Genomic DNA, 19,010 nt, shown 5'->3' on the forward strand with positions numbered 1-19,010 from the left:
TCCGTTATGCAAGCGGGAAAAAAATCATAATTCAGAATTGGAATGCCTGTAGAATTCGCGAAAGTTAATGTTCTCTAGAAAGTTAGAGTACTCGTTGTGTTTACCGCTCTATGCTCCAAATCCACCACCTTCTCGACTGAATACCGTAAGTTATCTTGGGCAGGTCTGCCTCCTTCCAGCTCTCGGACCTCACCGTATTCCTACGGCACCCTGCTTAGCTCCGCGCACCTCTAGCGTCCGCCACTTCCTGAATCTCATTGGCTGAAGGCCATACCCACCAAACTACACAGTATTCTTAGGTTCTGAAGAATACCTTTGACGTAACTTCACCACTTTCCCCATTAAAAGAACATATTATTACTAACTGAAGTGTATTTAATAAATACGGTTTTATTGAAAATGGTTTCACTTGTACCATCTACAATAAGTACAAATAATAGTTCGATCGTAAATGAATAAGACAGAATTCTCGTTCATGTTCCCTTATGTTAAATGACAGTAAAATGTTGTTAAATATTTGTTAAACAATAACTTTGCACTGATTGACAGAAGCGTCTTTTGGCGGTCTATTCTTTGGTGGCCTCAGCTTGTACAAGCAATTGACCACTATTAAAATACATAATATCGGTTATAATCACATCTAAATGCTGTCAAAAAATAATAAAGTATTCATTAGATAACTACACAATCAGGACCAGATATGAGGCATGAAATGCTACACGCAGTTCTCCGTTACTATGGAAAATACGATGTTCTGACAAATATTTACATTACGAAAAATACATAAAAGTGTAACAAGTCAATAAATAAAATAGATACATAAGTGTAACTTTTAGAGAGCTGTAGGGCGATGTTCTGATCTGAGACAGTTTGTTGAAATCTCATGAGGCTTTAGAAGTAATTAATTTTACATTGTTTTGCAAAGCTATTCAGTCACTGAAAATTATTTTTGTAGTTTTTAAGACATTGAAAATGCTATTGTTTCGTTGGATGGATCTTAACAGCCGCCATTTACTGGTACATCTTCTCCACCTGACAGCTTTGGTACCTGAGTTCGCCTGCAGTGGCGATCTCTGTGGCGATCTCGACCGCCGACTCGCACCAAGGCAAACAACTAAATTCACCTCTCCTCAGTACCAGCTCGTCTAAGTACCTGTGATGCAACAACCTCAACTGTTGTTGTTGTTGGATTGTTGTCGATTCTGATGAGGACTACCCTATTAATGTACTTTTCACAGTAACTCACTCTCTGTCCTACCTTCTTATTTATTACAAATCATACCCCTTTTGTACCATTTTCTGCTTCTGTAGCTACTATCCGATCTACATTTGACGATAAATCCTTATTATCTTCTCCACATTTCACTTCATTGACCAACATTATATTTACGTTGAGCCTTTTCCTTTCCCTTGTCAGATTGTTTAACTTTCTTTTCACGTTGAAAATTCTGATATTTCGAGCTTGTAGAATCTTAATCTTTTGTAGATTGTTAAATCTTTTTCTCCTAGTCACGTCTCCTTTGGCAGTTGCCTCTCATAGATCCGAAAAGGGGGCTAATCTTTTTCCAGTGGAAAGATCATGCCACTTTCTCAATTACAGGCCACATGTCCTTTGGAGACGTGTTTCTAATGCTGTGTTTTCCATTACCTTCTGATCCTGATGCCGTTCATCATTGTTGATCCTTCTCCTCGCTATAGGCAGGATGTTCTCCTGAACACTGTCCGCTTGTCCGCCATCTTTCACAAAGCCGTTTGCAGACCGAGAGTGACTCACTATTCCTGAAGGTTTCGACCGCCATTAATGATGCGTCTACTGTTGAATATGTAGTTACTTGCAACATTACAGCAGCAGGTTCATTTTCAATATTGCTTTTTCAATACCAAACCATTGCATTTCTCTCTTTATATCGTGTTCCAAGAGAAATAGTACAACACTGCCTCTTTTCTTTGCTACTGTAATGTATATGACCTCTGTGGAATACGTGTGGCCATGTTGTGTCATGTATCATTTATTTGAAACCCCATGTACGTCGCTCTTTTGAAGCAGAGCATAAAGAAGTATAGCTGTTTTCTATTACGCACATGAATAGTGTGTCGTCAAGGCCTTCAGTTTGCTCAACATTTGAAACCATTTAAGCGTACATAAAACTTCCACTAAGACAAAAAACGCTGGCAGGAATGTAAAACAAGAAAAACATGAGCTGAAGAACGGTGCCAGTTGCGATACTGAAAACGACGTTACGTTACGATTCTGCTGGACGAATAAAATCAAAGTGGAATACCTGAGATGTCTCTGTAGGAGAGATAATAGTTACACGAAATTCTACGTTACATTTGGTTGTCTGACATGGATTTAAACACTTCAGAAGAACGGAAGTCTTAAAAATCCTCAGAATATGTAAAGATAACAAACATTAACTATGGGCACTTCGATAACAATTTTCTACTAAAAGCACTAAGAAACTCAAGGCAATGAAAATTTGTTGTTTTACAATTTTCTGCAAAACAGAGACGCGAAAAATCAGCTTGCTGCAACAGTCAGTCATTTTGGGAGACGAAAATTTCATTAATTACAATTGCATAGCGACTCACGGAGCTACAGTAAGAAACACGAAAATTAGTTTCTAAATGGAAAACGAGTTGGTTAATGTTTTGACGAGGTAGATGGTGGGAAGCCTTAGTCGAAGGCAAACTCTCTAGAGGTAAAAGTTGCCAAGTGCTACTTCATTAACCGACACAACGGGAAAATTACAAGGGGCTAAGGGCTGGCATAGAATACAGGCCCACGGAATGAATGAAAGCTTACAAGGGAAGAACTTGAATTACAGTAGAAAGAACTTTGTAAGGCTCTGCCACGAACTATGCTCTTTCCTTCTCTCTCTCTCTCTCTCTCTCTCTCTCTCTCTCTCTCTCTCTCCCTCTCCCTCTCCCTCTCCCTTCCTCTTTCTGGCCTCTTTGACTGCTTGTGAAGCTACAATGTTTCTTCGTGCAGCTACTTCCTTTGCAAAATCGACGTTGGGTCAAATAGGACGCCATTAGCAGAATGTTAGCTCAGATATAAATCAGAATCTCTTTGATGAAGAAAACGTAAGCGACCTTCGTGGCCGAGTCCGCTGGCAGAAACTGCTGCAGTGGCCCTCGAAGGACTCGTTTTGAATCCGAGTAGTCGAAGCGATTGTCGTCATCAGTATTTAGCCTTCAAGGACAGGAGAGGTGGTGGTTTACAGTTGCCGATCATCGAACTGTGGGCCATGGTCCTGTATATACGTAATTCCAGGCACAACCGCTGTGTGTCATGAAGTGTAGACGATAATCCAACTTTCAGATGAAGATATTAAGACCGGCTGTTCGATTGGTACCCGAATATCTGGTTAAAAGCTGGCGTCAGGTTTAATTTTTATCTCATCCTCATCGACACAAAAATGTAAAACTCTCTTTCAATTGTCCACCAGATCTTTGAGGTAGTTGATGAATGTCATCTTGTCGTAAAACCAACCATAGGCTTGTATTAGGATAGTACTTTGTTCAAAAAACTGATTTTTTTCAGAGATAGCTACTTTTCATTACCAAATTATCGATTTGGTCAGTGTCACACATCTTCATACGTTGTTGTTACAGAGTAACCTGTCGTAGAGGGACTGTCAGTTAGCTGTCATATACTTTTGACAAATACACTCCTGGAAATTGAAATAAGAACACCGTGAATTCATTGTCCCAGGAAGGGGAAACTTTATTGACACATTCCTGGGGTCAGATACATCGCATGATCACACTGACAGAACCACAGGCACATAGATACAGGCAACAGAGCATGCACAATGTCGGCACTAGTACAGTGTATATCCACCTTTCGCAGCAATGCAGGCTGCTATTCTCCCATGGAGACGATCGTAGAGATGCTGGATGTAGTCCTGTGGAACGGCTTGCCATGCCATTTCCACGTGGCGCCTCAGTTGGACCAGCGTTCGTGCTGGACGTGCAGACCGCATGAGACGACGCTTCATCCAGTCCCAAACATGCTCAATGGGGGACAGATCCGGAGATCTTGCTGGCCAGGGTAGTTGACTTACACCTTCTAGAGCACGTTGGGTGGCACGGGATACATGCGGACGTGCATTGTCCTGTTGGAACAGCAAGTTCCCTTGCCGATCTAGGAATGGTAGAACGATGGGTTCGATGACGGTTTGGATGTACCGTGCACTATTCAGTGTCCCCTCGACGATCACCAGTGGTGTACGGCCAGTGTAGGAGATCGCTCCCCACACCATGATGCCGGGTGTTGGCCCTGTGTGCCTCGGTCGTATGCAGTCCTGATTGTGGCGCTCACCTGCACGGCGCCAAACACGCATACGACCATCATTGGCACCAAGGCAGAAGCGACTCTCATCGCTGAAGACGACACGTCTCCATTCGTCCCTCCATTCACGCCTGTCGCGACACCACTGGAGGCGGGCTGCACGATGTTGGGGCGTGAGCGGAAGACGGCCTAACGGTGTGCGGGACCGTAGCCCAGCTTCATGGAGACGGTTGCGAATGGTCCTCGCCGATACCCCAGGAGCAACAGTGTCCCTAATTTGCTGGGAAGTGGCGGTGCGGTCCCCTACGGCACTGCGTAGGATCCTACGGTCTTGGCGTGCATCCGTGCGTCGCTGCGGTCCGGTCCCAGGTCGACGGTCACGTGCACCTTCCGCCAACCACTGGCTACAACATCGATGTACTGTGGAGACCTCACGCCCCACGTGTTGAGCAATTCGGCGGTACGTCCACCCGGCCTCCCGCATGCCCACTATACGCCCTCGCTCAAAGTCCGTCAACTGCACATACGGTTCACGTCCACGCTGTCGCGGCATGCTACCAGTGTTAAAGACTGCAATGGAGCTCCGTATGCCACGGCAAACTGGCTGACACTGACGGTGGCGGTGCACAAATGCTGCGCAGCTAGTGTCATTCGACGGCCAACACCGCGGTTCCTGGTGTGTCCGCTGTGCCGTGCGTGTGATCATTGCTTGTACAGCCCTCTCGCAGTGTCCGGAGCAAGTATGGTGGGTCTGACACACCGGTGTCATTGTGTTCTTTTTTCCATTTCCAGGAGTGTATGTTCAGTTTTGACAACAACTCACTTCTGGTAGAGAAACATAGAAATCATCAACTGTTTATCCACTTAAAGCCCGTTCTTTGAGTTAAGCAGATTTCTGTGAGATATAGTGGAGGTTTTATTGAGATGCCCACGATTTTCATTATCTCGTGTCAAATTAATGATGTTTATTCGAGGTTGGTAGTGCTGATCACAACGGTGAGCTCCTCGTGTCACACCTTCCTTAAATTTTAGATTTCTCGAGAGTTATTCCAGTTTATGGATGAAGGCTGCACCGGTCAGTTTGCTCAAAACGAGAAAAGAAGGCGAAGAATGCCGAAAAGAAAGATAAAGTTCAAGGAAACAAGGACAACATGACAGCGGAGAACTGCATTCTGAAAGATTAAATCAGATGTCATGAAAGTGAAAATTAATTTTTTATTAGACGTACTAAGATAAAATCGCCATTGTTCGTGTTATGTGAGACATTCAGGCGCTGTGTACAGTGCGTGATTATGGCTAACTATAGCAGAAAACACGAAAAGTAATGGGAGAGGACGGACCACAATCAAGCTGCGTATCCCTATTTCAAAAATAAGCGACGTCCAAGTAAGGTGACTAACCATTGACAAAAAATTTAGAAAACAAGTAGTCACAATGTAAGTCATGAGTGCACTGCGCGGCTTCAGGAGTCGAAGCAATGGACTTATTACCTTCTGGAAGAGTTGTGTTCGGATAATTTTCCATAAACTGCGATTTAGATTCTCTATGGATTCCATAAATAACTTAAAGTGATGGTTTGAATAAGAAAAGCGACAGCCGGTTTACTGGCGGCTCCGTCTTCTATTCCAACTTGTGCGCACTCTTTCGTAACCTCTTTACAGACGGAACTTTAAATTCCAGGTTTGTTTTCTTCACTTTGATATGAAACAAAATGCACCTGTATAAAACCTGATGAGAATTTCCTCACTTTATTTGAAACTACATTTTCGAGTCACTAGTCCCTTGACCAGTGTGGTACCTTCTTCTCTTCCGTGTTTTCCATATGTTCCATCCTTCGTCGATTGTGCGAAGAACCTCCTCATTCCTTACCTTATCAATCCGCCCAATTTTTACCGTTCTTCTGTAGTACCACGTCTAAAAACGCTTCGATTCTCTTCTGTACCGGTTTTCCCACAGTCCATGTTTCGCTGCCGTGCAAAGCTGTGCTCCAAACCTTATGTAACACTGAGAAATGTTTCCCTCAAATTAAGGCCCATGTTTGACACCAGCAGACTTCTCTTAATTATTCTCTTAGTAATTTCTTAACTTCACCTACTTCGTGATCCCCAGTTTTGATGTTTAATTTCTTGCCGTTCTAATATCTGCTATATCTCACTACTTTTCTCTTTTACCAGTTTATTCGAAGTTCGTTTGTACTATATTCATGAGAATCTTTATTCCATTCAACACATTCTGTAATTCTTCTACACTTTCTTTTGTTTTTCACTTTCACAGAGGTCAGCAATGCCAACAGCGAGTCTTATCATCGATATACTTTGACACTGAGTTTTCATCGCATTCTTGAAACCTTCTTTTATTTCCGTCATTGCTTCTTCGATATATACGTAGGGGTGAAAGAGCACATCCCTGTCCTCCGGCCTTTTTAATCCGAGCACTTCGTTCTCGGTCTTACAGTCTTATTGTGCCCTCTTGGTTCTTGTGTACTACCCGCCTTTCCATACAGCTCATTCCTATTTTTCTCAGAATTTCTAACATCTTGCACCATTTTACGCGGTCGAACCCTTTTTCCACGTCGACAAATGCTATGAGTGTGCCTTGATTTTTCTTCGGCCTTGCTTCCACTATCAAGCGCCACGTGACAACTTGAAACCTAAACAGCCCACTTATAAACTGCCTCTCTGGCGCCTTTACCTTTCCTTAAGCCAAACTGATTGTCATCCAACAGATCCTTAGTTTTATTATTAGCAGCTTGAACGCATGAGTTTTTAAGTCTATTGTTATGTTAGATTTGCTGTCTTCGGATTCGTATGGTTGATACGTTCCCGAAAGTCTGATGGTACGTCGCCAGTTTCATATATTCTATACGTCTCTTACGAGTCCGTTTTATCAGCATATTCTCACCCCAATCGAAGAGAATCTGAGAATGGCAGAACGAACTTGTGATTACACGTAGTTTTTGTTTTTTGTTTTTTGGTCATCAGTCTACTGACTGGTTTGATGCGGCCCGCCACGAATTCCTTTCCTGTGCTAACCTCTTCATCTCAGAGTAGCACTTGCAACCTACGTCCTCAATTATTTGCTTGACGTATTCCAATCTCTGTCTTCCTCTACAGTTTTTGCCCTCTACAGCTCCCTCTAGTACCATGGAATCATGCCCTCATGTCTTAGCAGATGTCCTATCATCCTGTCCCCTTCTCCTTATCAGTGTTTTCCACATATTCCTTTCCTCTCAGATTCAGCATAGAACCTCCTCATTCCTTACCTTATCAGTCCACCTAATTTTCAACATTCGTCTATAGCACCACATCTCAAATGCTTCGATTCCCACAGTCCATGTTTCGCTACCATACAATGCTGTACTCCAGACGTACATCCTCAGAAATTTCTTCCTCAAATTAAGGCCGTTATTTGATATTAGTAGACTTCTCTTGGCCAGAAATGCCTTTTTTGCAATAGCGAGTCTGCTTTTAATGTCCTCCTTGCTCCGTCCGTCATTGGTTATTTTACTGCCTAGGTAGCAGAATTCCTTAACTTCATTGACTTCGCGGCCATCAATCCTGAAGTTAAGTTTCTCGCTGTTCTCATTTCTACTACTTCTCATTACCTTCGTATTTCTCCGATTTACTCTCAAACCATACTGTGTACTCATTAGATAGACTGTTCGTTCCGTTCAGCAGATCATTTAATTCTTCTTCACTTTCACTCAGGATAGCAATGTCATCAGCGAATCGTATCATTGATATCCTTTCACCTTGTATTTTAATTCCACTGCTGAACCTTTCTTTTATTTCCATCATCGCTTCCTCGATGTACAGATTGAAGAGTAGGGGCGAAAGGCTACAGTCTTGTCTTACACCCTTCTTAATACGAGCACTTCGTTCTTGATCGTCCACTCTTATTATTCCCTCTTGGTTGTTGTACATATTGTATATGAATCGTCTCTCCCTATAGCTTACCACTACTTTTTTCAGAATCTCGAACAGTTTGCGCCATTTTATATTGTCGAACGCTTTTTCCAGGTCGACAAATCCTATGAAAGTGTCTTGATTTTTCTTTAGCCTTGCTTCCATTATTAGCCGTAACGTCAGAATTGCCTCTCTCGTCCCTTTACTTTTCCTAAAGCCAAACTGATCGTCACCTAGCGCATTCTCAATTTTCTTTTCCATTCTTCTGTATATTATTCTTGTAAGCAGCTTCGATGCATGAGCTGTTAAGCTGATTGTGCGATAATTCTCGCACTTGTCAGCTCTTGCCGTCTTCGGAATTGTGTGAATGATGCTTTTCCGGATATCAGATGGTATGTCGCCAGACTCATATATTCTACACACCAACGTGAATAGTCGTTTTGTTGCCACTTCCCCCAATGATTTTAGAAATTCTGATGGAATGTTATCTATCCCTTCTGCCTTATTTGAGCGTAAGTCCTCCAAAGCTCTTTTACATTCCGATTCTAATACTGGATCCCCTATCTCTTCTAAATCGACTGCTGTTTCTCCTTCTATCACATCAGACAAATCTTCGCCCTCATAGAGGATTTCAGTGTATTCTTTCCACCTATCTGCTCTCTCCTCTGCATTCAACAGTGAAATTCCCGTTGCACTGTTAATGTTACCACCGTTGTTTTTAACGTCACCATAGGTTGTTTTGACTTTCCTGTATGCTGAGTCTGTCCTTCCGACAATCATATATTTTTCGATGTCTTCACATTTTTCCTGCAGCCATTTCGTCTTAGCTTCCATGCACTTCCTATTTATTTCATTCCTCAGCGACTTGTATTTCTGTATTGCTGCTTTTCCCGGAACATGTTTGTACTTCCTCCTTTCATCAATCAACTGAAGTATTTCTTCTGTTACCCATGGTTTCTTCGCAGCTACCTTCTTTGTACCTATGTTTTCCTTCCCAACTTCTGTGATGGCCCTTTTTAGAGATGTCCATTCCACTTCAACTGTACTGCCTACTGCGCTATTCCTTATTGCTGTATCTATAGCGTTAGAGAACTTCAAACGTACCTCGTCATTCCTTAGTACTTCCGTATCCCACTTCTTTGCGTATTGATTCTTCCTGACGAATGTCTTGAACTTCAGCCTACTCTTCATCACTACTATATTGTGATCCGAGTCTATATCTGCTCCTGGGTACGCCTTACAATCCAGTATCTGATTTCGGAATCTCTGTCTGACCATGATGTAATCTAATTGAAATCTTCCCGTATCTCCCGGCCTTTTCCAAGTATACCTTCTCCTCTTTGATTCTTGAATAGGGTATTCGCTATTACTAGCTGAAACTTGTTACAGAATTCAATTAGTCTTTCTCCTCTTTCATTCCTTGTCACAAGCCCATATTCTCCTGTAACCTTTTCTTCTACTCCTTCCCCTACAACTGCATTACAGTCACCCATGACTAATAGATTTTCGTCCTACTTTACATACTGCATTACCCTTTCAATATCCTCATACACTTTATCTACCTGTTCATCTTCAGCTTGCGACGTCGGCATTTATACCTGAACTATCGTTGTCGGTGTTGGTCTGCTGCCGATTCTGATTAGAACAACCCGGTCACTGAACTGTTCACAGTAACACACCCTCTGCCGTACCTTCCTATTCATAACGAATCCTACACCTGTTATACCATTTTCTGCTGCTGTTGATATTACCCGATACTCATCTGACCAGAAATCCTTGTCTTCCTTCCACTTCACTTCACTGACCCCTACTATATCTAGATTGAGCCTTTGCATTTCCCTTTTCAGATATTCTAGATTCCCTACCACGTTCAAGCTTCTAACATTCCACGCCCCGACTCGTAGAACGTTATCCTTTCGTTGATTATTCAATCTTTTTCTCATGGTAACCTCCCCCTTGGCAGTCCCCTCCCGGAGATCCGACTGGGGGACTATTCCGGAATATTTTGCCAATGGAGAGATCATCATGACACTTCTTCAATTACAGGCCACATGTCCTGTGGATACACGTTACGTGTCTTTAATGCAGTGGTTTCCATTGCCTTCTGCTTCCTCATGTCGTTGATCATTGCTGATTCTTCCGCCTTTAGGGGCAATTTCCCACCCCTAGGACAAGAGAGTGCCCTGAACCTCTATCCGCTCCTCCGCCCTCTTTGACAAGGCCGTTGGCAGAATGAGGCTGACTTCTTATGCCGGAAGTCTTCGGCCGCCAATACTGATTATTTATCGAAATTTAGGCAGTGGCGGGGATCGAACCCGGGACGGAAGACGTTTTGATTATGATTCAAAGACGCTACACCATTATTTTTTTTAATCTCATTTTGTTCGTTATTGTTCGTTTCAATAGTTCGTGGCGGACGTCACCTGACGCCCGTTGAAGTTTGTTATTGATCCATTTACTCAGTTTTTTTTTGTTACAGAGGGCAGCTAACCCTCTGACCGAACACGCTGAGCTACCGTGCCGGCACCCCTAGACCACGGGTACACCTAGTGATCCGCAGATAATTGCAGTTATTAGGCTTTAGAGGATTCTTACGATTACGAATGCCCCTAAATTTAACCACGTTTCCAGTAAGCAAGCAAAACCTTGTTCCAATAGTACGTGTAAGAGTAGTTTTGTGTCCGCATAGCTGTGAAATCTAGAATATAACGGAAAATTCAGTGTGATGAGCGCTGTAAGCGCAAAGTGATTTCACGCATCGTACCCAAAGGAAGCAACAACAAAATTTAAGGTACAGTTGCACATGAATACAAATTTTCCCTATTGTGAAAATGAGACGTCCGAAAGAGTTATTACTATTCTGAGCATCAAGATTATGTAAAATAGATCATTTTTTCCGTATATTCATTCATTGTGGGTATTACAGGTAAACGAAACGAGATAACGTATTCAAAGCGTAAAACTGAAGCAAGTTTTTTCTCAGCAACGATCTTTTGCTTGATAGTTGAGTGTACACTGTACTGAGACTTCGAGACAGTCAAATTCGGCAACATACAGAGACCTGATACAGGTTTCTTGTACTTTATGGGTAATTATGAAGGAATGAAGAAAGGCCCGTAGATGACGATGTTGTTAGATACGGAGTGCTGGGAAGGGGTCAGGAGGAATGTGGCTGTGTCCTTTACAAAGTAACCATATGGACATTAGCCTTAACTAATCAAGAAAATCTAAATATGGTGGGATTTAAGCCCCCGTTCTTCCGAGCTCGGGTCAAGCAACTCAACACCGCACCATCTGTTTCTATCTGGGTAATTTTTTTGCAAATTTCATTACTTACGCTTTTTTCAAAGCTCGCCTAAAAATTCAAAGATGATATGATATGGTAGCGTGCGGCCCGCTCCGAAGTCAAGGACGCATTCTTGAAACAGTAGATCAAATGGCTCTGAGCACTATGGGACTTAACTGCTGTGGTCATCAGTCCCCTAGAACTTAGAAGTACTTAAACCTAACTAACCTAAGGACATCACAAACACCCATGCCCGAGGCAGGATTCGAACCTGCGATCAGAGCGATCGCGCGGTTCCAGACTGTAGTGCCTAGAACCGCTCGGCCACTCCGGCCGGCGAAACAGTAGCTCACTTGTGGCTAAAGACGTCGTTTCGTGAGACATGTCAGCATACGTAATCATGTACAGGGTGGTCCACTGATAGTGACCGGGCCAAATATCTCACGAAATAAGCATCAAACGAAAAAACTACAAAGAACGAAAATTGTCAAGCTTGAAGGGGGAAACCAAATGGCGCTATGGTTGGCACGCTAGAGGGCGCTTCCATAGGTCAAACGGATATCAACTGCGTATTTTTTTTTTTTTAACAGGAGCCGCGCGGGATTAGCCTAGCGGTCTTGGGCGCTACAGTCATGGACTGTGCGGTTGGTCCCGGCGGAGGTTCGAGTCCTCCCTCGGGCATGGGTGTGTGTGTTTGTCCTTAGGATAATTTAGGTTAGCTATTGTGTAAGCCGCCGGCCGAAGTGGCCGTGCGGTTAAAGGCGCTGCAGTCTGGAACCGCGAGACCGCTACGGTCGCAGGTTCGAATCCTGCCTCGGGCATGGATGTTTGTGATGTCCTTAGGTTAGTTAGGTTTAACTAGTTCTAAGTTCTAGGGGACTAATGACCTCAGCAGTTGAGCCCCATAGTGCTCAAATCCATTTGAACCATATTGTGTAAGCTTAGGGACTGATGACCTTAGCAGTTAAGTCCGAGAACATTTCACACGCATTTGAACATTTTAAAATAGGAACCACCATTTTTAATTACATATTCGTGTAGTACGTAAAGAAATATGAATGTTTTAGTTGGATCACTTTCTTTGCTTTCTGATATATGACACTGTAATAGTCACAAACGTATAAGTACGTGGTATCATGTAACATTCCGCAAGTGCGGACGGTATTTGTTTCGTGATACATTACCCGTGTTAAAATGGACCATTTACCAATTGCGGAAAAGGTCGATATCGTGTTGATGTATGGCAATTGTGATCAAAATGCCCAACGGGTGTGTGCTATGTATGCTGATCGGTATCCTGGACGACATCATCCAAGTGTCCGGACCGTTCGCCGGATAGTTACGTTATTTAAGGAAACAGGAAGTGTACAGCCACATGTGAAACGTCAACCACGACCTGCAACAAATCACGATGCCCTAGTAGGTGTTCTAGCTGCTGTTGCGGCTAATCTGCACATCAGTACTGACAAATTGCCCGAGAGTCTGGAATCTCAAAAACGTCGGTGATGAGAATGGTACATCAACATCGATTGCACCCGTACCATATTTCTATGCACCAGGAATTGCATGGAGACGATTTTGAAGTTTGTGTACTGTTCTGCCACTGGGCACAAGAGAAATTACGATGACAGATTTTTTGCACGCGTTCTATTTAGTGACGAAGCGTCATTTACCAACAGCGGTAACGTAATCCGGAATAATATGCACTATTGGGCAACGGAAAATCCACGATGGCTGCGACTAGTGGAACATCAGCGACATTGGCGGGTTAATGTATGGTGCGGCATTACGGGAGGAAGGATAATTGACCCCCATTTTATCGAAGGCAATCTAAATGGTGCAATGTATGCTGATTTCCTACTTAATGTTCAACCGATGTTACTACAAGATGTTTCACTGCATGACAGAATAGCTATGTACTTCCAACATGATGGATGTCCGGCACATAGCTCGCGTGCGGTTGAAGCGGTATTGAATAGCATATTTAATGACAGGTGGATTGGTCATCGAAGCACCATACTGTTGACTGGTACTTAAGTAAATAAATTAGTGAAATCAAAGTGAACTAGAAATTAGAATATAAATGAAAGACTTGGTTTAGTTTAGAGAGTTACATACTGGCAAACAGCGGGTAAAACAGCAGAACAGAAGAGACAATGGCCGTGAAGTCAGCAAGTTCCACATAAGCGGGCGCTGTCGATTCAGCCGTCAGGACATCGCCCGACCGGCTCACGTGTTTCTCAGTTGTCGCATGTGAGCAAAGGCCCTCGCCTACATTCCAAGAGCCAATGACCGACGTTAAGAAGATTCTTCGAGAAGCTTTTCAACGTGATAGAAGAGGCAATGACCGGCTCACGTGTTTCTCAGTCGTCACGTGTGATCAAAGGCCCTCACCTACATTCCAAGAGCCAATGACCGACGTTAAGAAGATTCTTCGAGGAGCTTCTAAACGTGACAGAAAGAGGCAATGACCGTGAAGTCGTTCACCTCCAGTAAACTGAAGTGAATAAATACGCGAGACGCAGTGGGCCTGACAGACGAAGACGGAGACGGAGACGGAGACGAAGACGAAGACGAGACGAGAGACGAAGAAGACGATGAAGTGAAGAAGCGTAGCAGTAGTTTTCAGTCAGTTTCGGTGCTGAAGACCGTCATGCAAGAAGAGATTACATCATGCACAGACGCACCAAGTCCGTCGCTGTAATGGAATAGCAAGCAGCAGCCTCGGCGCCAGAAGACAGAAGTTAAAAGGTATTTGAAGTCTGATTTTTACATACCCGGGTGACTCGTGAGGACGGGAAGGAGACGGCCTCACATCAGCAGTCACCTGTGAGTTGGGATGAAGATCTGACAGCCGAAGACTGGCAAGCGGGAGTCCGTTATTCGAGTCCAGGACACTGGCCTTTCCCCGCCGCGCCGCTCCGCTGGCCGACGCACAACACACGCGACCGCTTAGAGAAGAGAAGCACTGGGACGCCACATCCAAGGTATCACCATACGATGCACGACTTCGCTCACAATAATTAAACGGGCCACCTCGCGCTGCGCGTCTCCAGTCAGCTGGGCGAGACGGGACACGAGATACACACTGCCACGCGTAATCAGACGCCGCCGCCGCTGCCGCAGCAGAAGACTTCGCAAACGACACAGCTGCCGCTCTCCGAGCCAGAACATCGAGTAACAAACAGTTGCACAAATCTTCAATAAAAGTTATCTTACGTAAAAATGATGTTTCATTCGACCTCATACCCGAGGCAAGGAAGAACCCACCCTGCCCACAAGTTGTTAAGAGAGAAAAATTAATTAATTTAGTATTTTCACCCTGACATAATGCTTTAGAATGCTCATCCTGACAATTGACTAGCATCAAAAGAGAAAACCCAGTTACATTTAGTAGCACAATTGTTACAATACCATGGCCCACACGTTTACCGGATCTGACGTCCCCAGATTTCTTTCTGTGGGCAAAGTTGAAGAATATTTGCTATTGTGATCCACCGACAACGCCTAACAACATGCGTCAGCGCATTGTCAATGCATGTGCGAACATTTCGGAAGGTGAACTACTCGCTTTTGAGAGGAATGTCGTTACACGTATTGCCAAATGCATTGAGGTTGACGGACTTCATTTTTAGCATTTATTGCATTAATGTGATATTTATAGGTAATCATGCTGTAACAGCATGCGTTCTCAGAAGTGATAAGTTCACAAAGGTACATGTATCACATTGGAACAACCGAAATAAAATGTTCAAACGTACCTACGTTCTGTATTTTAATTTAAAAAACCTACCTGTTACCAACTGTTCGTCAAAAATTGTGAGCCATATGTTTGTGACTATTACCGCGCTATCTATCACAAAGCGAAAAAAGGGGTCCAACTAAAACGTTCATATTTCTTTACTTACTACACGAATATGTAATAAAAAGCGGATGTTCCTATTTAAAAAACGCAGTTGATTTCGGTTTGACCTACGGCAGCTCCATCTAGCGGGCAAACCATAGCGCCATCTGGTTTCCCCCTTTAAGCTAGACAAATTTCGTTCTTTATAGTTTTTTTCGTTTGACGCTTATTTCGTGAGATATTAGGCCCGATCACGATCAATGGACCACCCTGTATATGCTACCTGTGCGCTCAAAGATTCACAGTGGATGTGCTCGTCAACACCATCTCGAATTGCAGCTTCCTCTAGCGGGTATACGAGATGATACAACAATCTCCTAGATTTTGCTCCCAGAAATGGAGCCTTGTGAAACACTTGCGTTAACTTCCTTTGAGACTAGCTGAGCACCCGGAATTCTCCAGTCACTTATTTATCACAGTTCTATTAGTTCATCTCCTCTGCTCCCTCTCGATCCATCTCCTTCTCCTCCTCCTCTCTGTCTACCTCCTTCAACCCCAACTCTCTGTCCATCGGCTACTTCCTCCTCTCTCTCTGTCTCTTCCTTTCTCTGTTCATCTCCTGCTCTTTCCTTTTTGCGCCCTCTTCTCTTCATACCTCTTGCTGTCCACCTCCTTCTCTTCCCTTTCTCTGTCCAACTTCTCCTTCCCTCACATCTCCTGGACTATGTGTCGTATAATGATATGATTTTGTAGGTGCTTTCAGCAGCATATGATAAATGTGTTGCGAATAATTACCAACAAACAAGCAAAAAATAAGAAACGCTACGACGTCTTTAATCACGCGGTAGTTTATTACATGGACAGCAGAAGTGTAGTGAACGACAAAATATTTCCTTTCATCATTTCGTTGGGAATGCCAGCGAGAAAATATTTCGTGAGGGTTTGAAATCGTGTATAAAGTTTGTTACAAGTTACTAAGTTCTCAAATACTGGATAGTGCACATAGCATCTACACATAATGCAATGTGTACATTATGCAAAAAATGTGTGGAAGTATGCAGTAAATGTGCTGAAGATTGTACAATCATTGTATTACTGCACTCAATCGTAACACGTAGCACACATGACTGAAGGAAAGCATTTTCACAAGTATGATAAAATTCAATAACCAAAGAGTAAATATTTTTCCCTAATTCGCGCAGAATTCTTCAAATACACTCATCAAGAAATTTTTGCATACCTTGGTTCCGAGAGTTCCGGAACCTGTACAGAAAATTGGAATAGAGAGCAACATAAACATCATTTCAACCCTTTTTATTCCTCATGAAAACTACACATTGCATGTTGTACCGCCATACAGCGAGATCTTCAGAGGTGGTGGTCCAGATTTCTGTCCACACCTGTACCTCTAATACCCAGTAGCACGTCCTCTTGCATTGATGCAGGCCTGTAGTCGTCGTGGCATACTATCCACAAGTTTATCAAGGCGTTGTTGGTCCAGATTGTCCCATTCCTCAACAGCGATACGGCATAGATCCCTCAGAGTGGTTCGTTGGTCACGTCGTCCATAAACAGCCCTTTTCAATCCATCCCAGGCATATTACATAGGGGTCATGTCTGGAGAACATGCTGGCCACTCTAGTCGAGCTTTGTCGTTATCCTGAAGGAAGACATTCACAAGATATGCACGATGGGGGCGCGAACTGTCATCCATGAAGACGAATGCCTGGCGAATATGCTGCCGATGTGGTTGCACTATCGGTCGGAGGACGACATTCACGTATCTTACAGCCGTTACGGCGCCTTTCATGACCACCAGTGGCGTAGGTCTGCCTCACGTAGGTCTGCCTCACGTAACGCCACCCCAAAACAGCAGGGAACCTCCACCTTGCTGCATTCACTGGGTACTGTGTCTAAGGCGTTCAGCCTGACCGGGTTGCCTCCAAAGTTTGGTTCAAATCGGCCCAATAGTTTAGGAGGAGACGCGGAACGTACATAAGTACAGGGTGACAATTATTGAACGGTACGAAAAAAAAAAATAGTTACAAACTAATGCGTGCATACACTTTATTCAACATGTAAACGTCACTATAGACGTTCGGTTTTCGGTTATGACGTGATCGATATGACTGCCGTCATTGGCAATGATGTGGCGCAGACGAATAGCGAAATTCTGCATCACCCATTGAAGGGCCAGAACATTGAAACTGTCGATGACCTCCTGAATGGCTGTTTTCAGTTCAGCAGTGGCTTTGTGGTTATTGCTGCACACCTTCCTTAATATAGCCCCACAAAAAGGGGGCACATGTGTTCAGATCCGGAAAATAAGGCGGCCAATCGAGGGCCATGGCAGTGGCCTCTTGATACGCCAAAGCCAGCATGCGGTCCCCAAAGTGCTCCTCCAGGACCCAAACACTCTCCTGTTTCGATTTGGTGGAGCTCCGTCTTGCATGAACCACATCTTGTCGAAATCACGGTCACTTTGGATAATGGGGATGAAATCATCTTCCAAAACCTTCACTTATGGTTCGGTAGTCACAGTGCCATCAAGGAATGTGGCACCGATTATTCCGTGACTTCATTGCACACCACACGGTCACGGTGAAGAGACTTCTCGATTGCGAAATGCGTATTCACAGTCCCCCAAATGCGTCAGTTTTGCTTATTGACGAACACATCCAAATGAAAGTGGGCTTCGTCGCTAAACCAAAACATACTAATTCCCATCATGCCCAGAGGCCAACAGCGCAGTTTGAACGTCAATAATAGTTCAATACTTGTCACCCTGTGTGTGCATACATACATAACACATATTTATAATATGTATGAATATATTCTTTTCCGTTATACGATTCTGATTTAATAAAGCCTACAGAGTGGCCCTAGATACGCTTAGATTACCAGTGGAATCCTCATAAAAATCCTTCTAGCATTTTCGGATATTAGCGTTTCGGAAAGACATACAGCGCGATCCGAGTTTGATGAACTGAAGCTTATACAGTGAGCTAAACTATTCTCAACTTACCTGTGAAAACCCAGTGAAAATTTGCGTTTTCAAAGAAAAACAGACAGTTACGATTGTTTTACAGATCCATTGTTAGGATAGATTTTTAAAGATCCGCAGAGAGTATTTCGAAGAACATTGTGGAGGCATCAGTATACTCAGAGGTGCTCAGTAAAGTGAAAACAGAGCTGTGGAATTATTTTGTTTCCTCCATGAGATAGTATCGTTGATGTCGTAACGTATTTTAACAGACAAAGGTAATTCTGAACAATTGTGAGAAATTAAGAGATTTCGAGATCAAATGTTATCTATTACTCAGTCAATCTGTACGCGAATACAACATTCGAAGTTTCTACTACGGCATTATTTACCTCTGTACCTTCCAAGTTTACATGAAACTAAATTTTTACTTTTACGTGATCCTTAGCGATATATTTAGACTTTTTTTGACTGGTTTGATGCGGTACGCCACTAATTCCTCTCCTTTGACAGCCTCTTCATCTCAGAGTAGCAGCTGCACCCTAAGTCCACAACTATTTGCTGAATGCATTCTAGTCTCTGTCTTCCTACAGCTTTTACCTCCAACAGCTGCTTCCAATACCGTAGAAGTTATTTCCTGTTGTCATTCTTTCGCTTCATCTAGTCAAGGTTTTCAACATGATCCTGTCCTCGAT

This window comes from Schistocerca nitens, chromosome 1, assembly GCF_023898315.1.
Source record: "Schistocerca nitens isolate TAMUIC-IGC-003100 chromosome 1, iqSchNite1.1, whole genome shotgun sequence".
Lineage (NCBI taxonomy): Eukaryota > Metazoa > Arthropoda > Insecta > Orthoptera > Acrididae > Schistocerca > Schistocerca nitens.